This window comes from Rhipicephalus microplus, chromosome 6 (genome assembly GCF_043290135.1).
Source record: "Rhipicephalus microplus isolate Deutch F79 chromosome 6, USDA_Rmic, whole genome shotgun sequence".
In the NCBI taxonomy this organism is placed as follows: Eukaryota; Metazoa; Arthropoda; class Arachnida; order Ixodida; family Ixodidae; genus Rhipicephalus; species Rhipicephalus microplus.
Genome location: NC_134705.1, coordinates 69,568,577 through 69,588,211, shown reverse-complemented (window position 1 = coordinate 69,588,211; position 19,635 = coordinate 69,568,577).

Sequence of the window (19,635 nt, the reverse complement as noted above, 5' to 3'; positions counted from 1 at the left end):
GCGAGCGCTTCATGAGTGTGGCATGTATGCATGTTGTTACATAACACACATGTTGTGGTTATCATGTTTGGATGTGTTATTTACCTATGTCGTCCGTTCGCGTCCCTAATATCAAATTCCCTAATATCAAAATACCATGAGCGTAGCATGTAGTATATTATTGTTACATGGCACGCACCTCATGTTTATCATGTTTGCACCAATGCCATATCTTCGTGATTCATTAACATCCCGTAAGACCAAAGTTTGTGTAAGTGAAGCTAGCGAAACAACCACCAGCGCATCATGATCGTGCCATGTAGTCATGTTGTTACATGACACGCATGTCATGATTATTATGTTTGCATCAGTCATTCCTTCGCCATCCATACACGTACCGTAATACTTAATAGAGAGTTTTAGTGCTGCGTACGCTGCGTACGTGGCGGCGTTGCGTACGTAAGGACGCCACGTTCTGCATAGTGCGCCTGCGCAGACCACAGCGCGCACGTATCACATTACGTACGCAGCCGCTACTCATGCGTGCGTGCGTACGTATGAGGTGATCGCGCCGCTCTCGAACAAGTTCGCGACAGCGCGAGACTTCGTTTTGCAAAATGGTGACATCGAAGGCAAGCACCGACCGGCTCTGTGGCTTAAAATATGGCCATAATCTGGCTATAACTTAGAAGTGTGGCAGCTTGGGCTAGTTGGTATGGCAAGACGATAGTTATAGTGATAGTTATAGTTTTCGCGCTATAACTATCGTCTGGCTATAGCACTTGGATTGGCTCACATTGGCTGTCAACAGCACGTGCTTCTATTTTGATCTACCATATGTCGCAACACAATTCACGCTCGTTACGTACGCGGGTACAACGGCGTACTAAAAGCCGATTAGTGGCAAACGACGCCACGTAACGCAAGGCGCTTGCGTGATGCGTACGTAGCAACATTCCGCAGTACTAAAGCTCTCTAATTTCGTATATGTGACGCTAGCGAAACGGCCACGAGCGCATCATGAGCGTGGCTTGTATTCATGTTGTTACATGACACGCGTCATGATTTTCATGTTAGCGTGTGTCACTTGCGTTCGCCATGCAATCAGGCCACAGCATATCAGTTTTGCAACATTTAATGTGAACGAAACCACCGCAATAGGAGCAGAAGCATGACATGTAAATCATGACATCCATGACATATATCAGGATTTTTTGTTAAGACAACTCAAATATGGTCGACGTGCAGTCATGTTATTCCATACCAAGTTTGGTATCGATACCTTTACCCAAAGGGCTAGGAGAGCTAATAGATAGATAGATAGATAGATAGATAGATAGATAGATAGATAGATAGATAGATAGATAGATAGATAGATAGATAGATAGATAGATAGATAGATAGATAGATAGATAGATAGATAGATAGACAGACAGACAGACAGACAGACAGACAGACAGACAGACAGACAGACAGACAGACAGACAGACAGACAGACAGACAGATAGATAGATAGATAGATAGATAGATAGATAGATAGATAGATAGATAGATAGATAGATAGATAGATAGATAGATAGATAGATAGATAGATAGATAGATAGATAGATAGATAGATAGATAGATAGATACGCTCGAAGTCGCCGGAGGCCACCAAAAATGTTTCGCATTTAAAAATGGCAGCATATCCACGGTGTGAAGGATGGAGAGTGAGGCGAAGCATCCGTCCGTCCATTCGTTCTTGCTTCCGTCCGTCCATGCGTCCGTCTTTGTGGCCATCCGTGCATCCTTCCACCCGTCCATCCGTGCCTCTGTTCGTGCGTCCACACATCCATCCGTGCGTCCGTCTCTGCGTTCGTCCACGCATCCTCCTCTGCGTCCATCCATGCGTGCATCCGCGCGTGCAGCCATCCTTGCGTCCATCCATGCACCTGTCTCTGGGTCCGTTTGTCCATCTAGTCAACACTCCAAGTACCACCATCTCGCATCTCTTCATCATAGATTCCGCATATAGAAGCACCGCCATCCAGCGGACATTCCAAGGACTAAACGAGAGGTGGCACACGCCCACTTTCTTACAGCTTGCACTTCTTATCTACTTCCCACCTTTAACCACCTCGAGTTCATGGTATATATTAGTTCACTGTATTCATGGCACTGCGGCCCAACGCTCGCTAAACCTTTCTAAAACCAAAGATGTTACGCTCAGCGTGTACAACCTAGTAACCCTTTCTTGTCAGATAGTGCTCAATGTACATGTTAATGGCTGATAATTGGGATCGAGATACAGGAGAATTCGGCTTTTAGTTAACGCGCATGCTGCGAATTTTTTATTGTTCAACAACGCACAAAAGATATCTCCCACCGGCGCCACCTTGCAGCTCAAAGCGGAAGACTGGTTACGCACTACGACTGCAACGAGGGACGAGCGGGTGTCACTTTAAGTAGCTTCGCCCCTAAAAATGTCGAGGCACGCACAGCAAGAAGTACGATAGAGTGGAATGCCATGCTACTGTTGTTGTGGCTCACGTGGCTGAACAATGCATGCGATGAGCGTTACTTTCTGGAATGCGTCGAAGAAAAAAGAGCGAAGGAAAGAAGAGGCTCCGAGTGGTGACCGTATTTAATCTCCTGCAAGCCGTTTCGTGTAAACAGTACACCGTGCACTGGGCAATGTAACCTCTATTGTTACGTGAGGACGCTCGATATTGTAAACGGGTACTAAAGATTACTTCCGTAACATTTACTTTGAAAGTGAACTTGATCATGTTTAGTAGAGGTTAATTTTGTGAAGGTTACTAGATAACATATATTTTAATGGTATACAAATTTTTGAGACTGTGCTCCTTTTGTAAAAGTTACCATGCTTAGATTGTACTGTGCCCCGCGGAAATGGGGCAGAGTGGACGCTGACGCGTCCGCTTCTTTATCTCACGGTGGAGCCAATCATACGCCTTGCCTGGCTTTGGGCTTTCGACGAATTCATTCTGTTGTAATTACCGGGCACACAAAGGTCAGTGCCGTCGTTGCACAGTGTGCGTTTGCGAAAAGGGCACGCTTTTCAGTTACAGAAAAGTAACAACTGAGACGCTTTTTGGCATGTACTTGAGATTGGGTTTCGTGCGTCATTTGTGCGTGAGAAACGCGGGGAACGTTTAGATCTACGCAGACGACATCACGCTGGAGTCAACGGGAGGAAGTGACTGCCAGATCGAGGCAGCCCTGCAAGATACCATCGTCGCCATAGAAAAACTCCTACAACCATCCGGACTCAAATGTTCACCAACCAAGTCAGAACTGCTAGTGATCTCACAGCTACGTGTGCGACGCCCGAGAACGCCGCCTATCAACGTGGTAACCCAAGATTAAACGGCGATACCACACGTGCCGACGCTCATAGTTTTGGGTCTACACCTCCAGAATCTGAACCGCAACAGCGTGATGGTACAGATGCAAAGCTCTCGCTGGTCACCCGCTTACTCAAGAAGGTGGCCACGCGGTATGATAGAAGGGCATGAGAGAAAGTGGTCTACTACGACTCAGCCAGTAGGTTTCGGTCAGCCACATCTCTTACATAGCTTCGTTCCACGATTGGGACGCAGCGGAGAAGATCAAGATCGACGCGATGATCAGAAAGACGTACAAGACGGCCCTGGACCTACACCAATTCACCCCCCTCCAACACGGAACGCATGCTTGCGTTGGCAGTTCACAACACGATGGAAGAGGTCGAAGAAGCCCATGGTTCATTATCACCACCTGTCCCATAATAGTACGGGAAGAAAATACTACAATGCATCTGAATCAACGCGCCTGAGATGATCTCTGGGGTAGCAAAGAAGCTACCTCGGGACGTTCTCCAAAGACTGATGATACCACCCTTACTGAAGCACATGCACCCGCAAGTACACCAAGAAAGAAGAATGGCGAGAGCCACGGCCCCCACAAAGGGACATTCCGGCACTACGCGCCCGTATTACTTGGACGTGGCGAAGTACCCCCACTGGCTAAACATGCACGCATCAGCAGTAATCCTGCCAGACACTAAAGTGCTCACAACGTCGGGAAGCATACGATGCAAGACGCCCACGCACGTCGAAGAGTTTGCACTCGCACTTGTTCCAGCATTCCCGGGTAACTTCACGGTCCTCAGCGACTCGAAGCTTGCAATAGTCAACTTTGCAACAAACATCGTCCTTGGAACCACCGAAAGAGTACGCTTAAAGATAGCAAGTCCAGAAACCAACCTTACAATCAAATGGTTTCCTGCGCACACTGGGGAGCTGGACGAGGGCCCAAACCGCAAACAGGAGGCAGATACGGAGGCAGACGTGCTAACTAGCCACTTGTATTTGTCGACACATTCCTCGAATCACGAACGACCCTATGGTGAAGACGAAGGCTGTTTTATCACAGCCTACGGTGACGTTCTTAAGTTGTACAGAATGAGCAGACGCCTCTACCCACCACCTCACCGAGACCTACAACGCAGCGAAGCAGCCATATTATGGCAGTTGCAAGCACAAGCCATATGGATCCCCATCTGGACAAAGCTCGTCTGCCTGGTGGTATACTCCACAGATATATTCCAACACTGTAAGAAGGCGTGGGTTATACAAAGACACCTCCTCTGGAACTGTGCGACACCGCCGGATAACCAAGAAGAAGCAATGCCAACTGCCGCCAGCAGCAAAATCATGAACCAAAAGCCATGCAACCACAGAGACGTTGTCCAGCACGTGCTTGGCGTTCTGGAACGCAGGCGACCGAAAGCGGCCCCTTCAGGGGTTTGGCGTGAGTAGGTTGCCGCTCCGGGATGTCCGAGCCCGCTTGAGTCTTGCTTTACTTCTCCTACCTCTTCCCCTTTTTTGCCGGATCAACAGTAAAGTTGGTTCTCTCACTTACTCTATTTGCTTGCCTTTCTGCGTGTGACCTTCCAATTTGTTGCTATCGCGCTCATTGCTTCGCCTTCACGGCAAAGCTGAGATTTTCTTTGTCGCACGATGTCGCGCTTCGGCACTGGCAGTGGTGACATCCACGGCAATACTGTACATGATCGCACCTCACACCTCATGCCGCATGCTCGCCTCTCGTGATGGCCCAGGAGGACACCAGCGAAACTGTCACTCCCCTCCCCATCTCTTGCCTCAGAAGGCCGCTGCAGACGATAAAAAGGAAAGAATCACAGCATATCCATGGAGTGAATCATGAGTGGTACGAAGCGTCAATTCGTTCATATTTCTGTGTGTGCATTCGTCCGCCTGTCTGTTTGCCTGTCTGTCTGTTCATGCGTCCGTCCATTCGTTTGTCCGTCTATCTACCCTCCAGGTACCGCTATCTCACATTTTTTCATCATATATTCGCCATACAAGTACCGTCATCCAGCGGATATATTAAGGACTTAACAAGAGGTGGCTACTACTACAAACATGGAACTTGAGTCCCATGGCGTAAGGAGCTTCGCCCATAAAACAACTGCTCACACTGCACAACCACTCACTGGCCACCCCGTGTATCAAGGCACTGAATCACGCGTTAGGAATTCACGTCCTTACTTGGCTATCGCTGACAATGAAGGCAACGCTTCTTCTTCATTCAATAAAAAAGAATCATAAAGACGAAATAACAATTAGGCATTTCCAAACTATACCCAATTGCGCAACATTTTTTGAATAACTTGTCCGAGGAAGTAGTAAACTCTGGGTCTTTGCCTTCGTTTACAGAATATATTGTGAATAATACTTTTTCTTGGTGTATGTGGCCTGTATGTATGTGTATATGTGTGTATATATAAGTATAAATGTGTAGATGTGTGCATACTGCCGAGTGCTATGTCTTTCGACTTGTTATTTTCCTGTGTATTAGTTTTTCAGCTGTGCCAAGATATGCTGTGCATTTCTATTTACTTTCTGTTTATCTTTTTGTATTCACTCCTGCATGGGCACGTGAAACGCCTGCAGTGTCTGTGAATAAATATAATAAGTAAAAATAAATTCGCGCGATACCCCACCACTCTTAAGCGCATTTAATCGAGTTCCCCCAATGGAAAAAATGTGGGTGGCATTTTTTTTACGCGACAGCGAGCTCGGTTTTGGTGGAAGCATCCTTGACAGTGGGTAGAAATTCTAGATAAGTGCGAACAGAGAAGGGAGCTATAGGCGAGTTTGGCCTTAGAAGTTCGGGATGGTGGAAGCCGACGAATAAATAATTCAAAATGAGCATTTTGATCATTGCTTGTTAACTAGTGGTTTCGAATGGGTAAGCTGTGCGTATTGTTTTGACTATACTGGCACTCAAACTCTAATAATAAGAGCCCCTCGGTCCTTGCACAGGTCGGTCCAGAAGTGCTACCGGCACAAATGCTTGCGATAAATTGCTTAAGATATACGAGCAGAGCGAGGTGGCAGATTACGCGACCACAAAATAACCAAACTGATATGGAAAGTCATCGAAACACTACAGGCGTTCACCACGCGGTAGTCAAAACGGAGTGTGAAGTAGCGTTGGTAGTGCTACAGCAGATTACAGTACGGGTGAACATAATCACGTGCATTTACGGCCCCACATTCTTCGGGCATGTCAATGATTTTGGTCGTGACACGTTGACGAGGCAAGTTTCGTCGTTCCTTCATCGAGAATCGAGATCTCTGCGGGATTTCTAGCAGGAACAGTGGCTGATCGCCACCATTGTTCCACTTCACGGTGGTATGCGCCCGAAAACTATTGCCTCCCTTTCCTGTCATCTTGTCTCTCTTCCACACCAAAAGACTGCGGGTCGACGTTCTCGGCCTGTGACAGGCCTCTCTATAGAGCATTCAGCACAGGGTTCAACGGGCCTGTGTCGCCAAGACCCAAAACATTTCCTCCCGCAAGATTTTCTTATTGAATAAAATTTTATTTTACCATAAAATGAGCCTCTTATATTTATTATTTTTCAAACCGAAAGGTTTACTCACCTAGTTGAGCGAGTTTCGCTGTTAGTCACAGCGTGACCTTGAAGCGAAGAACCAGTACTGCGTGACAAGCCGCGCGAAATTAGTAGTGGAGTTGCAAATGTGCACGAGGCTACAGTAAACGCGTTGCCCGTTTTGTACAGGGCCGTCCACTTTTAGTACGAACACGGCACCTAGTGGCTTCCCTCCGAAGGGGCGCCAGCGCTAGCGGTGCGGCCGCGCATCGAAGCTGAGTAACACAGGCACACAAGAGCCTAGAGGCGAGGCTTCGTTTCGGTTAAAAGGATGGGAGCGCACCGTGCCTGTTTTTTCATGAAGCAAACTTAAAGCACCTGAGAAGCGCGAAAACAGAACGACGACAAAGGGACAAAAAGGAGACGAGTGCTATACTTCCAACTGAGTTTATTCACAGAGCGCGAAAACATATAGAGGAAACAGTAAACCATCGCAGAAAAATCATGTGGCACAAAAAGCGATGCATGAGTGAGGGACAAAACACGCAAGCAAAGAAAAAGGCAAAGAAGAATTCATAAGGAAACGAAACAGAAAATTAAAAATGATAGTACAAGTACTATAACCAGTTGCACGCACCAATACCTTCGAGATACCTTAGTTCCTTCTCGGACAGAGAAAGCCCCGCCGCGGTGGTCTGATGGCTAAGGTACTCGGCTGCTCACCCACAGGTCGCGGGATTGAATCCCGGCTGCGGCGGCTGCATTTTCAATGGAGGCAGAAATGTTGTAGGCCCGTGTGCTTAGATTTGGGTGCACGTTAAAGAACCCCAGGTAATCAAAATTTCTGCAGCCCTCCACTACGGCGTTTCTCATAATCATGTAATAGTTTGGGACGTTAAACCCCACATATCAGTCAATCAATCGGTCAGAGAAAGGCATGCTTGCTAATACATGACACCTGTTCACGTGATATCTGCGCGCCCTCAACGATAAGTCAAGTGCGCTCATCCCTGTGCTTATACAGCATCACTGTGTCCTTGATAAGGAGAACAGTTTCACTCAGTGCAGTGCTGAGCAAGAAAACCATCTTTCCCGTTTTAACTTAGCGTGTTCCCCCAGTCGATAGTTGAGACACCTTGCGGTTGTTCCAACAAAGCAGGCGCCACAGGAAAGGGCGGTCCTATAGACGACTCCCCGATAACATGCCACATATCTGTTCCTATGCTTAACTTTACATTGAGTTGATGATCGTCTCCTTGTTGTCCATTTGTTGTCGTTTTGTGTTCGCATTATATATACCGTCTAGTCATACCAACTAGCCCAAACTGCCACATTTCTAACGCACCTGAGAAACTATCAAACTTGCAGGAAAGCAGGCTTAGCTCAGCGCAACGTGTTATGTATAGTCACCATATGTGAGACGTGCGTGATCCCTCTTGTTTAAGTACCAGAATACCGGTTTAGTGTATACATTGTCGCAAACTCTTGAGTATTGGTTTTGCGTTGTTTTTGGTGCTTTAGTCCGTGAAATAATTTCGCCACTGAGCGGTGCTCTGAGAAGTTTCTATTACCTGGAAATATTCACCATGGCCTGAAATTACGTGCAGAATGGTTTTTGTGATTCGCCCGCAGTTAGACACGGCCGCGAAAAACTTGTATCTGCCGACTAATTTTAGCTGAGCTGTCGACCAGTAAGCCTCCGCAGCAGGGCATTCTGGCAGCTCTGCACACTATTCAAGTATTGAAATTCATAAATCTAAAGCATTTTGTTTTTGTCTGTTTTTTTCTGAAGCATTAGATTGCTGTACAGTTCAAAAAAAACGTAAAGAAAATTCGAGACAGTAGCATCCGAAGTTCATTGCTTGTGTTCTGCGTTTTCCAAAACTAGCAGCTATCAGTCATGAGTAGGACCCCCTCCAGCTTCAATAACCGCAATCATTCTATTGGGGATGCTGCTGTATAGGGACCGACAAATGTTGGTGTTGGCCTTGATTTGCTCCCACTCCTCCTGGGCAATGCCCAAAGTGCATCCGGTGAGACTTCACGAATTCGGCGGTGGGCCAGTGCAAACTTAATGTTTTCCCACACATTTTCAATGATGTTTAAGCCAGGTGACTGTGGAGGCCACTCAAAAACTGCCACGTCGTGACTCTTTAGATATGGAGCATTTTTAAATTATTTATAGGATAATGATCATGCTGGAGTATGAAATCTTTTTTCTGGAAATGGACCCCCAGCGAGATATGAGAGCAGCACATCGTCTAAGAGCCCACAGAGGGCGTCTGCCGTGAAACGACTTTCAATTCTGACAAGGAGCCCTAGTCTTTGAGCGGTAACACCGTGATGCAAGGCCAGCCGATCAAAATACTCTCAGTATAACAACATCTCGAGACTTGAGCTTATACCGCTTTTTGGTCAGGCAGACGGCAGAGGTAACTGGAGAAACATGTCATCACTGTATCCTTATCGCCAGGAGATTAGAATGTGTGATGAACATTCAAACCGCGACCGACCCATGCACTCAGGGTGATCTTGGAAGACCCGAGTGACGGAACAGTGCAACTTTTTGGTCGAGATTTTTTTTTTTCGTAAACGTGTACACACAATCAAAGTAAAAAAAAAGTGGCAGATCCCACGTACAGCGGGAATCGACGATATGCGAAGCACGAAGGAGGAAGGTTAATATGCCATTTTAATATCAGCACAACGTTACGGAGCGGAGGTAAATTATGCCGTACATGACTGCCATATCATGATTATCATATTTGGACTGGTCATTTACCTTCGTCTTCTATTCACGTCACCTAATACGAAACTTGGTATATGCTGAGCTAAAAAAAATGGCCGCGAGCGCACTGTGAGCGTAGCATGTAGTCATGTTTTACATCACACGTGATAACCATGTCTGGACGTATCGTTTACATTTGTCGTCCATTCCCCTCACTTAATACCAAATTCGGTATATGTGGAACTAGTGAAACGGCCACGAGCCCGCTATACGCGCAGAATGTCGTCACGCTTTACATAACGCGCATATAATGCATGATTATCATATTTGGGCGTGTCATTCACCTTCTTCGTCAATTCACATCACGTGATGAGTGAGTGAGTGAGAACAAGTTTATTATGGTCCAGTGCAGACTCTCAGGTTGCCACGCGTCACCCGGCTACTCCCACGTGGGGACCGGCAGGTCTAGCCTGACTGCCCTGTCGCGGGCACACTGGACGGCCAGGATTTGGTCCAGAAGTTCTGGGCTGTGCAGAAGCGCACCCACTCGGGTTTGCTATAAGTCAGTTGAAGCTACCCGCACTCCCAGAGCATGTGTGCCAATGTAGCGATCTGCCCGCAAGCGGCGCAGGTGGCATTGGGGAATTTGTGAGGATAAATTGTGTTGAGGTATGCTAACGACGGGTACGAATGGGTTTGAAGTAAGCGCAACGAGACGGCCTGTGCTCTATTGAGTTTTGATTGTGGAATTGGGAATGCCCGCCTCACCATGTAGTAATACTTGGTAATCTCGTTGCTTGTAGCAGGTGTGTCTTTATCTCCCGCATCGTCGGCACTAGAGCTGTCGCACAGGTCGAGAGCAGCGCAGTCAGTGAGCGCGCGCGATGCTGTGTGGGCCGACTCGTTTGGGTTTACGACGTTTACGGAGCCGACATGCGCGGGGAACCAATATAGGTGTGAGGGACAATCGTATCGCTGGTGCAGCTGTTCAACATCCTGGCTGCCTGTGTTGATATGCGGCCTTTTTGAAATGCTCTGACTGCGGGTTTGGAGTCCCTGTACACCTCTTCGCACCGGCTGTTTAGCAAAGCCAGTGCGATGGCCGCTTGTTCGGCCACCTGGGGGTTCGCGTTGCGTACCGTGGTGCAGTTCGCAGTCGAGCCCATCTGGTCCACGACCACCACTGCGAACTTTTTGTCGTATCGATATGCTTCAGCGTCAAAGAAACTTGCATTCTGTAAATCTGGAGCTAGCGAAACAGCCACGAGCGCATCATGAGCGTGGTACGTTGTCATGTTCTTACTTAGCACGTTTGTCATGATTATCATGCTTGCACCAGCCATATACCTTCGTCATCCATTTACGTCACATAACGCCAAAATTGGTACATGTCGAGCTAGTGAAACGGCCGCGAGCACATCATAAAGGGTCAAATCTACTCCACCGTAACGTTGACGTGCGTGCACGCTGGGCGCTGCGAAGCTATTCTAGCAAAACAAGGCACGACCGGCACGACCAGCATCCGTCGGCGCGGCCCGGCGGCAAACGGCGCGAAATGCAACATGCTGCATTTCGCGCCGGTAACAATACCCAGCTCTACCAAGACAGTACTGCACGGAGGAAGGAAAGGTAGGAGAGGGCATGCTCAGCCGGCGTGCCGCGTGAAAAGTGTGGCGGAAATGACATCACGGCGGCCATATTCACTGGGCACAATGGCGGCGTTGCTATAGTTACGTGCATAGAGTTTCTCAAAAGTGTATTGAGAAACTCTATGGTTACGTGTTGCGCAGTGGAGCTGGTCTAGCAGTGAGCGGCCGTGGCTGGCGGCGGCATGTGTGCCTCCCCAAATCTCGTGTTGAGCATCGGCGGACAATATTCGTGCTTTGCGCCGCGTTATTGGTTACGCATTGTTTACCTGGCAGTTACTGTACTCTTAGCCACGTTTACAAATCATTTTGTTCATCACGGTGTTTTAACAGTGCGTAGAACGAGTGCATATCCAAGTGTCGTGCGGCGGATGACGCGGATGAAGCAATTATAGTGTTCAGCGAAATTGCGTTGGGCACCATGACGAAGCTGAACGACGACGAACGCCTTGCAAGTCAGTGACGGTTGAGCCGTGCTCCTGCTTGTGACAACTGACGACGCTGTTGAGCCCAGCAAGACGTCATGAGGACCATGCGCACATACGTAGTTTCATCTTGTGTGTGTACAGTAACAACTTGCATGTGCGTATTAAAACACCTCTTCTGTTCCTCTTTGTACACTCTCCACCAGCATTGCATGTAATCTCAACGTAACAGCAACTGCGTTCAACTGTCACTTGCATCATGCTCAAAGTTACCACAGTCGCAGAATGCTGACGCCGGTGAGTTTTACGTGGAAGACGGACACAGTGGCCAGACGCTGCGTCGGCCGCGTGGCGGAATGCAACCGTAGAAGGCGCAAGACCGATCGTGTTGTCTGTATAGTTGCTGAATTAATAACGTGAAAACACTCGCCGTTGTCAGTGCATCTAGCGTTCTCTTGTACTTTCTTCGTTGTCGGTGAGCCGTTACTCCCTGTTATTACTCGGACGAAATGATTTCGCGGAAGGTGTCCCGCTGGCTCAGAGTGGTGAGCCCGTTTCATTAGTTTTGGATCGTCGCGAAACACGCACTGCACAGCCCATGTGCTTTTCGAGCCGGAGAGAGTCGCGCCTTCTGCTTTACATACGGATGTAAACAAGAGAGGAAAATTTGCCCAGTCAATATGGCCGAATTCCGGCTTCATCGCGGCTTCACAACGAGTGACGTCAGAGCCTCTCCTACCTTTCCTTCCTCCGTGCAGTACTGCGTCTGCCTATCTTCCCAATGAAGGGACACCGGGCGCGCTCAAACGCGCATAGCGCGGTGCGCGCCTGCGAGTTTATGGCAGGCAGATCGGAGCCTGGCGTGGTGCTGCCGGCGTGACGAGACGAAACGAACGCCGGCACGCACGCGCACTGGGTCACGTCGAAGTGTATTGGTGCCTTGCGTGTGGTATGTAGTAATGTTCTTACATCACACGCATCTCACGATAATCATGTTTGCATCCGTCACATACATTCGTCATTCATTCGCGTGACATTGTACCAATTTTGGCTTATGAGAATCTAGCAAAACGACCGCGAATGCATCATGAGTGTGGCATGTAGTCATGTTATTACATGACCCGTATGTCATGATTTTCATGTTTGGACGTGTCATTTACTTGTGTCGTCCGTTCGCGGAGAATTTGGTACATGTGAAGCTAGCGAAACGGCCACGAGTACATCATGAGCGTAGCATGTAGTCATGTTGTTACATTACACGCATCTCATGGATATCACGTTTGCCCCAGTCACATACTTTGTCATTCATTGGCGTCCAGTAATACCGAATTTGGTATAAGTGAAGCTAGCAAAATGGCCACGAACGCATCATGAGCGTGGGATGTAGTGATTTTGTTACATGACACGCATCTCATGATTATCATGTGTCCACCTGTCACATACTTTTTTCATCCATTCAGCTTTCTTAATACCAAATGTGATATATGCGAAGCTAGTGAAATGGCCGCAAGCACATCATAAGTGTGACATGTAGTCATGTTGTTGCATGAAACACATGTTACATGACAGGCATGTCATGATTTTCATGTTAGGGTGTGTCGCATGGGTTCGCTATGCAGTCATTTCATACCATACCAGTTTTACAACATGTCATGTGGACGAAACCACCGCAAGAGTAGCAAGACCACGAAATGTAAATCATGACATTCATGATATACGTGTCATGGTTTTCATGTTATGACAAGTCACTTATACTCGTCATACAGTCATGTTAAGCATACCAAGTTTGGTATCGATACCATTACCGAAACGGCCAGGAGAGCTAAAAGTCGTAAGTGGCTGGATAGATAGATAGATAGATAGATAGATAGATAGATAGATAGATAGATAGATAGATAGATAGATAGATAGATAGATAGATAGATAGATAGATAGACAGACAGATAGACAGACAGACAGACAGACAGACAGACAGACAGACAGACAGACAGACAGACAGACAGACAGATAGATAGATAGATAGATAGATAGATAGATAGATAGATAGATAGATAGATAGATAGATAGATAGATAGATAGATAGATAGATAGATAGATAGATAGATAGATAGATAGATAGATAGATAGATAGACAGACAGACAGACAGACAGACAGACAGACAGACAGACAGACAGACAGATAGATAGATAGATAGATAGATAGATAGATAGATAGATAGATAGATAGATAGATAGATAGATAGATAGATAGATAGATAGATAGATAGATAGATAGATAGATAGATAGATAGATAGATAGATAGATAGATAGATAGATAGATAGATACGCTCGAAGTCACGGAAGTTCCTTAAACAAATGCGTTGCATTTTATAAGAAAAAAAATTGGCAGATCCCACGTACAGTGGGAATCAATGATATGCGAAGGATAAATTAGAAATGTTGATATGCCACTTTAAAATCTCCACAACGTTACGAGGTGGAGGTAAACGATGCCGAACACGACTTCCGTGTCATGATTATCATATTTGTATGTGTCGTTTACCTTTGTCATCTATACACGTCACGTGATACCAAATTTTGTATATGTGCAGCTAGCGAAACGGCCGCGAGCACGCTATGAGTGTGGCATGTTTCCCTGTTCTTACATGACACGCGTGTCAGGATTATCATCTTTGCGCCAGTCATATATTGCGTCAGCCATTGACGTCCCATAACACAGAATTTGGTATATGTGGAGCTAGCAAAATGGCCGCAAGCGTATCATGAAGGATCCGATATAGTCCAATGTATAAATGTAGCATTGACGCGCGCGCACACTGGGCACAGCGACGCTACGTTAGCAAAACGCGAACATTCTTGAGTCTGACGCCTGGTACGACCAGCGTCCGTCGGCGCGGCCCGGCGGCAACCAGTGCGAAATGCGACATGATGCATTTCGCGCCGATGCCATAGTGTAACAATACTCTATGCCGATGCATTACCCAGACAACACTGCGTCTGCAATTTTTCGTGACGGAGGGACGCCAGCCGCTCTGAAACGCGCATGCGTAAAAGCAACGCAGCCCGGCGCGCGCCTGTGAGTATATGGCAGGACCACCGCCGGGTGTGGACACGTCGGCGTGACGCGACGAAATGAACGCCGGCGAGCAAGCGCGCCGCGTCATGTCGATATGCATTGGCGCCTTGACTGTACATGTAGTCATGTTCTCACATGACACGCATCTCTTGATTATCATGTTTGCACCAGTCACATACCTTCGTCATCCATTGGTGTCACGTAATACCAAATTTGGTATAGGTGAAGCTAGCGAAACGGGAGCGAGCGCATCAGGAGTGTGGCGTGTAGCCATGTTGGTAAATGACACGCATGTCGTGATTATCGTGTTTGGATGTGTCATTTACCTATGTCGTCTGTTCGCGTCACGTATTACTGATTTTAGTACATGTGAAGCTAGTGGAACGGCCGCGAGCGCATCATGAGCGTAGCATGTAGTCGTCTTGTTACTAGCCTGTCTGGATTATGTACATAATAAAGCTTTCTACTACTACTACTGCTACTACTACTACTACTACTACTAGTACTACTGTGACTACCACTACTACTACAACTACATGATACGCATCTCATGTTTATCATGTTTTCACCAGTATCATACCTTCGTCATCCATTCACGTACCGTAATACTAATTTTGGTATAAATGAAGCTAGCGAAACGGCCGCCAGCGCATCATGAGCGTGGCATGTAGTCATGTTGTTACATGAGACGCATGTCATGATTTTCTTGTTAGGGTCTATCGCTTATGTTTGCCATGCAATCATGTCATACCATATCAGTTTCGCAACATGTCATGTGAACGAAACCACCGCAAGAGCTGCAGGACCATGAAATGTAAATTATGACATTCATGACACACATGTCATAATTTTCATGTTTTGACCTAGTCAATATAAGGGGGTAGAAAAGAAAAGCTGCCGGAAGATGCAAGCCTCAAAAAATGACAAGCTCTTATCCATCAGTTAGGCATTTAAGTAGTGACCAGAGCATCACTACACGCGGGTTCGGAAGGGCAGGACTGTTTGAAAATAAGACCAGATGCTGTCCAGATGCTGCCTGCAATAAAATCTAACCTCAAGAAGCTTGGTTTGTCCCTTTTTGCTCGTCTTTGCTTTTCTTCGAGCGTAATATACAGGCTCGAGGAGGGGAAAGAGCGTGTTGGTTTAATATGATCAAGTGACTTTCTGATTCTTCGAATTATGCTAAGCACTTATAAGGTTTTTAAGCAGTCCATTGTACGGATTGGTTCGCAGGAAGTAAACTTGCTGCAGGAAATTATATTGTAACGCGGCCTGAAAGAGCGAGAAAGAAGAGGAGGCAGGACGCTCTCGAGCGATGGTGATTCGGCAGTGACGGTTCAGCGCTGGCATTTTCAGTGTAAGTGAACCCATCACATCCGTAACAGCTTCCCAAATTTGGACGTCTTCCGTCACGAGCAACAGCGTGACCCTTCGCTGAAACCAATGATCGATGTGGCTCTAGATCTAAACGCGCCCTGCCATTCGTGATTCATGACGCCCTACTATATCGCAAGACTGACTCCATCCATGGCGCCACACTACTCCTCGTCGTGCCAGAATGTCTGCGTCTTGCGCTATTCCAAGCCATGCACGATAACATCACATCTGGGCACCTTGGATTTGCCCAAACGCTTCATCGTATCCGACAACGTTTTTACTAGCCTCGACTCTGGAAGACCACAAAGCGCTACGTCGCAAGTTGTGATGTCTGCCAACGCCACAAACAACATACCACGCCATTGGCCAGCCCACTGCAACCGGTTAAGCCACCTACATCACCATTCGAAAATGTCGGCATAGATTTACTGGGTCCTTTCTCCAAGTCCACCACCGGCCACCACTGGATTATTGTGTGCGTTACCTGGCACGGTATACTGAAACGATGGCGGTTGCTTCAGCCACATCATCTGATGTGCCGTGGTTTCTTCTGCACTCAATTATACTCCGTCATGGGGCCCCTCGTGTGGTGCTAAGTGATCGCGGCCGTGAGTTTACCGCTGACGTTGTCGAAGAGTTGCTACGGCTTTTTGGATGCCAGTATCGGCTTTCCACGCCTTACCATCCTCAGACCAACGGCCTCACTGAGCGCACAAATCGTATCATCATCAACATGCTTTCAATGTACGTCGCAGCGGACGACAAGAACTGGGATTCCGTTCTACCATTTGTTACATACGCCTTTAATACCCCGAGACACGAGTTCACGTGTTATACGCCTTTCTTTTTTCTCTATGCTCGCCATCTCCAAAGTTTTCTGACACCATACTTCATTTTTCGACGAACGAAAACGCCAGTGTCGCGCAGACTTTATGTCGCGCCAAAGAAGCTCATCAACTTGCTCGGCATCGAACTCTTTCAGCCCACGCTCGCGCGAAAGACTCTTACGACGCAAAACAACCGCCCGTGACTTTCGCTCCGGGTGATTTGGTCTGGCTGTGGACGCCCGTTCAAAAGAAGGGACTTTGCCAGAAGCTTCTTTCCAAGTACTCAGGACAATTCGTCATTACTCAGTGGTTGAGTGATGTCACGTTGTTGCGAAGTGACAGCTCAGAACCGGCGTTCGCGTAAGACGCAAATTGTGCACAATGCCCGATTGAAACCCTACAACAACCGATCGTTTCTACTTGCTCAGCGAGTAGAACCGATCGTCTTGCCCGGAGGAAAATGTAACGCGGACTGAAAGGGCGAGAAAAAAGTGGAGGTAGGATGCTCTGGAGCCATCGATGGGGATTCGGCAGTGAAGGTTGATAACTGGAATTTTCAGTGTAAATAAACCCATCACATCCGTAACAATAATACGGACAAAAGCAATATAAAGGGTATGCGTAACAGGCTAGCGGAGATATGCGGTTTACCGAGAACATAGAAATTCATACAATAAAACCTAGATAGGAATCTGTCGCTAGTGTCTGCACGGTCTCCTTTAGCGGCGCTTGTACCCTCATGGGAATTGTGGGAAGTACAGGCCTGAGACTCGTGACGCTTGTTTGCTGAGTGTAAAACAAAGTGATCTAAAGTGATGTCTAATTGAAACTTGCTTCATTTTTTATTGTGAAGCCTTTCTGGGCAAACTTCGGTGACTTTGAGCACATCTATCAATTTATCTATCTATCTATCTAGCCGCCTATGACGTTTAGCTCTCCTGGCCGTTTGGATACCAAACTTGGTATGATATAGCATGACTGTATGATGAACATAACTGACTTGTCATAACAAGAAAATCATTACATGGATGTCATAAATGTCATGAATTACATGTCATGGTCTTGCTGCTGTTGCAGTGGTTTCATTCACACGATATGTTGCAAAAATGGTATGGTATGACATGATTGCATGGCGAGCACAAGCGACAGATCTTAACATCAAAATTATGACATGCGCATCTGTAACAGCATGACTACACGCCACACTCATGATGCGCTCGTGGCCGTTTCGCTGCTTTCACACATGCCAAAATTTGGTATTACGCAACGTGAATGAATGACGAAGGTATGTGAATGGTGCAGACATGATAATCATGAAATGCGTGTCACGTAACAACATGCATACTACATGCGACAGCCAAGGCGCCAATACACTTCGACGTGAGCCGGCACGCGTGCGCCCCGGCGTTCACTTTGTCGCGTTACGCCGGCGATGCCACGCCAGCCGCCGATATCCCCCTAGTAGAGATCAATGGATCTTCTCACTTACCTTTATTGTGGGTCTGCATGCCATATACTCGCAGGGGCGTTCTCAATGTCACCATCAGGGTCGGGATCAGCCTGGGCGGCACCCGAATGGCCAGCTGCAAGGCGTTCAGTTCAAGATCACGGCTTCACACCCGGGGAGGACGCCTGCAGTTGCATCGAAAGGCATCTGGGCTGAGCGAGTGCGCAACGGCGCGCCAGAGGTGATGACAGGTAAGCTGCCAGAGCATGATAGAATTGCGCAGCTAGAGCAAGAAAACGCGAGACTTACAAAATCGAATGAGAGGCTATCAGCTGAGTTAAAGGAAATAAAAATTCTTCTCACTAAGCTAACCAGCGCGCAATCTTCACAGCCAATGCCTCAGCCAGTTGATGTCCCTGTGGCTGAAAACGTGGGGGACTCGAGAACCACAAAAAAGAGGGCAGTCATGGCAGAACACGTGGAAGCCAACCAAACGACCATGTCAGATATGAAAGAGGTCTTTGACACGCTCAGCAAAGTAGTAGCTAATCTTAGCGAGCAGATGGGTAGGCTACAATCAAGCGTGGCGGCACTGGAAGAGCATATGACTTTGCGCATTACAAAGGTCGAAGCATACCTGCACAACACAGCAAGGCCTCCTCATGCACCAAACTCACCCCTTCGGCCACCAATACTAGTGGTACCAAACCTGTCGACAGGTGCAGCATCAGGCACTGGCCGCCCATGTAATAACCATGATGGCGGCGCTACGTGAAGCATTCCGTATCTGGCAATGGAACTGTAGAGCTTACCTTAAAAAAATGGTGACCCTACAGCAGCATATCAGGAGCAGCCAAGAAAATCCTCATATTATATTATTACAAGAGACCCTTTCACCGCAAACAACGTTGCCTGGATTCCGGCCTGTAATAAGGGACACTGAAAGGAGGGGGGTCTGCACCTTTGTATGCAACAAACTAACGCACGTTACCCACGACCTCAAGATAGAAGCAGGCCGGTTGGAACACGTTATGGTAGAGATCGTGCCAGGTACCAGCAAGCGTCAGAGCATTTTCATTCGTAATATATACAGCAGTCCAAAGGAACAAAAGCAAGGGTTCTAGACGGTTCTAAAGAAAGCTGTTAATATCGCCGGGGAATGTCCACTCGTCATAGCAGGTGATTTCAACGCCCCTCATCATACATGGGGTTACAAGTACAA